Below are 7,500 nucleotides of genomic sequence, written 5' to 3' on the forward strand. Positions count from 1 at the left end.
ATTGTTCGCCTTCCAGTGATTTTTAAATTATCCAGATGGTTTTCTTTGAACATCTTTGCGTCGGAGTAGTAGTGAGAAATGTTTGTGAGGCGTCTCAAAATGTCATTGTGCACAACAGTGATACGTCTCATGGTCTCTCTGGTACAGTTCATCCAGAGGGAACACTCATAAATACTGTAGCAGTAAGAGCGGAAGAGCAGCAGTTTCGCGTCTCGGTGACAGAGGGCAAACTCCTTGCAATCATGTTGCCAGCTCCAGATAGTTTACGACGCCTCTGTTCAATGTCTGCCGTATCTTTTAGGTCGTCGGTGATAATGTGACCCAAATATGGAAATTCGTGTACAAATTCCAGCCGATGGTTTCCGAGGAAAATTTGTGGTTCTGCAATATGCTTAAGCGATCTTGGGAGCAGCGACATGCAATGGGTCATGGTTTCGTTGTATAGTATATCAAATTTCTCTACATACTGGCGGCAAGTGTCGACGAGTCGTTGGAGATCTTGCACTAATGGGGAAATCAGAACCATATCGTCGGCATAACAGTGGTTTTTTATAGTTGTTTCATTGACAGTGCATCCGATTGGGAGTGAGTTCAGGTGTACAATCAAGCCATCTGTATACGTATTAAACAAATAAGGAGAGAGAATGCCCCCTCTAAGATACTACCAATGTTTTCAGAAACATTAAGGTCAGGGGAGCTACCTAGAAATTCACTTGACTAGAAGAAATTGATGCCACTGTTTCGAAGCAGCTCCTGTGTCTGCAGACCCTTGAAACATGGTGCCTGATCATGCAAAAATGTGACTTCTACAACAGATAACAGATTTTCAGGATCTTTGAGGAAAGGAAATACTCCACTAGTAAGCAGTTTCTTTGAAGTATTCGCCATTCCATGACTGCCCATTTTCTTTGATGATCCACATTAACTGTGAAACAGAGAAAAATTCCCAAATATTCAGGAAATTTTACAACTTGGCGATAGCGCACGTCATCGCTGATATCATCTAACTTTGCAGCCCAAATGATGTAATTTTTATGATTTGGCTTCCCGACTGTGTAAATGAAGATTCATCTGATGCAGCAACATGGAGAAAGTCAGCTTGATCCCAATCTTTAAGAAATGAACCAGAAAACCATGCACGGTCTTCTCTATGTTGCTGACTGATGTTGGGCTTGCTGATAACATGAAATAGATTGACACCAGATTTTTTCATCTCATGATATACAACACGATAACTACTCTTCTTTCCCCTTTTCATTTCTAGTTCAAGCACCAATTTTGACTGCTGAGTAAGGACTTCAGGGCTTCCAAGATTCTTAGTCTTTTCGCAATGACAGTCATATGGAAATTTGGTCCAGTTTCTTTTAATAAAGGGTTCATCATTCTCTTTTAATGTATTTAGCTATCCAGCAATGTAAAATGAAGGATGCGCCAGCATCGCTAGCCTCTCTGATGGTTATAGCCTGGATTCGGTCAATCCATCTGATTTCCTCCGAGTAGTTAGCCATGGCTGTATCTAACTCTGTCACTCAGTCTGAAAATACAAGAAGTGTAAAATAAAAAATAGCTTAATAGAAATTTAAGATACTGTACTTGGAGATAGGCTATAGTAGAAAATTTCATAACTTTCCATTTGTTCTGTGGAGGGTGGGGTTTTAATTTCGAAACACCCGCTATTATATAATATATTATATATTTATTATATATATTATATTAATATATAATATATAATATATATATATATATAATATATATATATCTCATGAGGTCAAAATGACACTCGTTTAATGTTAACTTTTACAAAGTTTTCCACTTTACATTACAGCAGTACCTTACAGTAGACCTCCAATGCCTATTCTGTGGCGCGTTCCACACACGATTAAACAATAACAGAGAGTAAACCTTTATTTCTCATACAAGAGATTTTAACTCATTTTCTGTGACTCATGGATGTACGAATGTACGCCCACTAACAGACGTACGGATACATGCATACAACGTAACTCGGTAACTTTTCCCGTGATTAACTCATGTCTCGGGAATCCATCAACAACCTCGTTTATCCATACAAAGTGATTTGTATTAGTTTTTGATCTCAGCATCTCCGAGGAATCCGGCGTTTGCACCTGTCTCTAACCTGCAAGAGCTAAGGTTATCAACCCCACTATATAAATATATATACATATCTATCTTTTCCCTCTACCAGTGCCTTTAAGATAGATCGGCCACCTGTATAACCACAGATCACCACCAAAAATCATAGCCACAAGAAATACTCGACCGAAACAACGAAAAAAAGATCAGAACCAATAAATCAACACCCAGGAATCACCAAATCACTAAAATCAACACCCGGTATCATCGCCACCAAAAGTCATCACCAGGCGAACTCCTAATAATATTTCTCAACTCTACGGTAATTTCCCATATGTTTCACGCCGTTTTCCCTTCATGAAAATAATTACCTCGGATTTTTACGCCAAATCGCCGCATAATAAGAAAATAGTAGAAGAATGAAAGGAAAAAAAAATGTTGCATCAAGCTGCTTAATCACATTTCGTAGTCCATTTCCAATTTTAAAACCAATATATAACATATTAAATTTTAAACATACATTTAAGGAAACACTAGCACATGGCATTATATTCTGAATATTTATTTAACCACTGTTTAAACTTTCACTTTTATTGTCATAATATATAATATGTCCTTATGTTCTTTGTATCCGAAACAATACCCTTAATAGAGATTACTATATTCATTTTTATTCCTGTATGTAATTTTGTAATTTTGTATTTAAAACCAATATGTAACATATTAAATTTTAAACATACATTTAAGGAAACACTAGCATATGTTAATATATTTTGAATATTTATTTAACCACTTTTTAAACTTTCACTTTTATTGTCATCATATATACTATGTTCTTTGTATCCGAAACAACACCCTTAATAGAGATTTCTATATTCATTTATACATATATACGATAGAGAGAACACACACACACACACACACACACACACACACACACACACACACACACACATATATAGTATAGCATATATTATTATATATATATATATATATATATTATATAATTTTTGTAAAAATTTTATATATACTAAATATATACTATAGTATCATATATATTTATATATATATATATACCATAACTATGATATCTATATATAATATCTATATATATATATATATATATATATATATACCATATATATATATATATTATACTATATATTATATATATAATATATATATATATATTCTTATATATATTATTATAGTCATATTATATCATATATATATATCCATCACTACCTATATATATGGTTATATATATATATATTAATGTATACTATTATATTATATATATATATATATATTTTTATATATTTTATAAATATATATATATATAATATATATATATATATAATACAATTTTATATACTATATATATTTATATGTATCCATATACTTCTATATATTATAATATATATATATATATTTATTATATATATATATAATGATATTATATATATATATATATATATATATATATATATATATATATACATCTATATATATTATATACATATATATATAAAATATATAATTATATATATATCATATTATATATATATATTATATATATTATATATATATATATATATTTATATATATATATATATATATATAATATATACATATATTATATAGTATATATATATATATATATATAATATATATATATATATATATTATATATATATATATGTAAGTATATATACTATATATATATATATAATATATATTATATACCTATATCTATATATATTATATATATATATATATATATATACTATATATATATCCATTTATTATATCATTATATATATGTATTACTATATATTTTTCATATATATATTCTTCTTATCTTTATATCCTTATATGTTGTGTCATTTTATTATATATTATATATTATTATTATATATATATCTATATTTTATATATTTCATTGAATAGAATGGCTTTTTCCAACTGTTTTACTCAGCTTTTTTTTAAATTGATTCATAATTTTTCTAATTATTTTCTTCACTTCATTGTTCAGGTTACTAATGGACACATAATGGGGTTCCCTCCATTTACTCCCCCCAGACTATTTATTTTTACAAAAACGCGACAGCTGTTTCGTCAACCTATACGTATTGACGTTATCAAGCGTACTGATACAAATATTGTTGTTGTTTTTTATTTAGCTGACCTTGTGTCAGCACGGGCTCTTGCTCACAGAGCAGCCCGTAAATACAAATATGAGCCTACATGCGTTTTGTGACGTCATGAGGACGGAAAGGTAGTACAATTGCCAGATACCTAGTTTTAGATATTTACAAAAGACTATGGTGAAACATAAAATAAGACAATAAATAAATATGTTAACAGAAATTATATCAAAAGTTGAAAGTAAGTTATTATATACAAATTTTACATAAATATATATTAATTACATATATGTTTAATTATACAAAATGTTCCATTACAAATAGTTAACCACCGCTCCCCCAACCCTCGCCCTATTTTCACCTTCATAGATAGAATAATTAACCATCTCGACCTTTCCCTCTATTAGGTGTATCTTTCACACCCAAATCACTATTTAATCCCACTTTCATTATGATTAGTCATCGTTCCATTTAGCCAAGGAGAGATGCTCCTCCTTTTAAGTAGGATTTCATAGCTTGGAAATTACCACTTCTAATATTTCCTACACATAAATCAATAATTCATCGGGATGATTTTTAAGTTTAATAAATAAATTTTTTGTTTAAAATTTTGATACTTTTTTTATTTAAATTTCACCAGTATATTTAATTTCGTTTAGGTATATATATAGAGTGGTAATTGTGCTGTTCTCCTTCAATTTAATTGATGTGAGTTAGAACCAGTGAAGTAATTAGACTTTTAAAATCAGGAAAATACTTAAACTTTTAAAGTTGTTGATGGAGTGATGCCCTTTAATTAATTTAATTACATATAAGATTACCTCACATCTGTTTTAACGGACTTAGTCTGATTTTCTGCAATACTGATAGGTTGTTAAGGGATCACTGATGTCTTTAGAGTATTCAGTCGTATTTTATTTGTGATGTAGGTTCAGGTGCCTGGCTGTGATGAGGTAATTATCTTATGATTGGCAAGTGTAATAACCAGATACTTGACACTTTGTCACAATATATATAATATAGATATATATATATATATATATATATATATATATATATATATATATATATATATATATATATATATATAGTATATAATATATGTATGTGATATATATATATATATATATTATATATATATATAGATAGATATATATATATATATATATATATATATAGTATATATGCGCCGGTGTGTATATTCTGTATGCCTCTGTGTATGTACACGCGTGAGAGTCTACCTGAGTGTTTTTGAGCATGCATAAATTCATAAGTGATAAATTTTCCTATTTAGCTTACGTTCATTGGTAATATATTTGAACGGTGTAATGCCATAAAGCGTATGAAATATTGATATTTCATGCAGCTCTAGCAAAAACTAGATTTAGTGTTTCATCTGTGCAATTGCAGTTCTACTTTTTTTAAGGGATTAAGCTATATTAAAAATTGGAAACCGTAACATATGGTTGCTACATACATTTGAATTTCAAGAGGCTTAACAAGGTTAGTCCTAATATCCTGGTACTCATGTCAATTTGGTAATCTATTTTTGTAACCCTAATTCGTTTAGAGTATGATGTAATGCGTGACCATCATATTTGACAATATTTTGCGTTTACGTCTCCATGAGGTTTCTTTTGTTTGCTTTTGTTCTTATGAACAGCAGTGCTGATATGTCCTCCGATGAGAGAAATATCTGAAGAAAAACTATATCGCTCAAAACTTCTTTATTTTTCTTTAACACTCGTAATTATTACTGGGACACGAACATGGCACACATAATCAAATTGTCTTTTTTTTCATTTAACGGGTTTCATGAAACCCTTTATTCTGCCATGTAAATAATGAACACATTTATGCTTCCGTTCACAACAATTAAAACGATTAAGCACCAGTGTTCACACTCAATAGCAAGCAAGCGCGCACGCACACATAGGAATATATGTGTATGTATATATATATATATATATATATATATATAGATATATATATATTATATATATATATATATTCGATCTAAACACGACAGTGACTTAATGATTCGTCCAGCAAAAGAGAAATGGATGATCTTAACTCTTCCGTTCAAATACCTATTGGATTATATCTGAGGGAAGATATTTCCAAAGGAAAATTAATGAGGCGTTAAGGTACTGGAAGAATAATGTTTTCCTACGCAACGTGCGTGCACACACACAACAATATATATAATATATATATATATATATATATATACATATATATATATATAATATATATATATATATATATATATATATATATATATATATATATATATATATATATATATATTACAGTGGACTCACTTCCACCCTTATCAAATAATGAATGTCAGAACAAGTTACATTGGTGAAATACATAGTGGGAGATATGACCTTAGGTGTTGCCTGTGGTCACCGCTAAGCCGGCGTTGGTTCTGTTAATTGTCTTAATCTTCTCCATCGTTGCCTTAACCCTTAATGGACAGATTACTCCCCGGGAGTAGTAATAACAGGTTTGAGGTGGTGGATGGTCTGATCCTGTAGATAAACAATATCACGCACCATCGATTTGTATGAAATCGGGCGGGAAAGAGGTGCCAAATCTTCTATAGCCCATAAATTCACTAATGGCAACTTTTACACTGGCTAATATGGAGTCTGGCCATCTCAGGATATTAGTTCTACTTCTGATTTGAAGGGAGAGTGTCATTTCCTCATAAACATACCAAGAGGTTGCTGTTGGCTTTTGTTCCTGCCTTTTACGATAGTATATCAGTTGTAACTGTAATTTTGAAAAGAATAATGCAAAGATATATTAGAAAGAATATGTACAAATCAGAAAGTTACTGAATCTTCATTCTCAGTAAATATACGTATTTTTCAACAAATATACTAACAATTTATTACTGATTTTATTTCTTATCTGTTTTGATATTGTGTGAGCTATAATTAGAATTTTACAAAATGAAATAAAATTATTTATGAGTAAAAACGCACATAACTTGGTAAAATTTACGATTGTCGTGTAAAAGAGGCCCCACAAGGGGTTGTAAACAGTCATTTTCAATTTCTCGTGGAAGGTAGGGAAAATTTTTTTGAATTTTTTTCTTTCACCATGTGCATTTCCATTGATGTGTGTTTTTTTTTTTAATTTGCTGACCTCAAAGTTTTGCGGCATGGAGTGCTGCATATCAAGTTATTATGGCTCCTGAGGGTTAAGGAAGATATTGTGTATATGGTCAGAGTCCCAGCTCTATTGA

This window comes from Macrobrachium nipponense, chromosome 13, assembly GCF_015104395.2.
Source record: "Macrobrachium nipponense isolate FS-2020 chromosome 13, ASM1510439v2, whole genome shotgun sequence".
NCBI lineage: Eukaryota > Metazoa > Arthropoda > Malacostraca > Decapoda > Palaemonidae > Macrobrachium > Macrobrachium nipponense.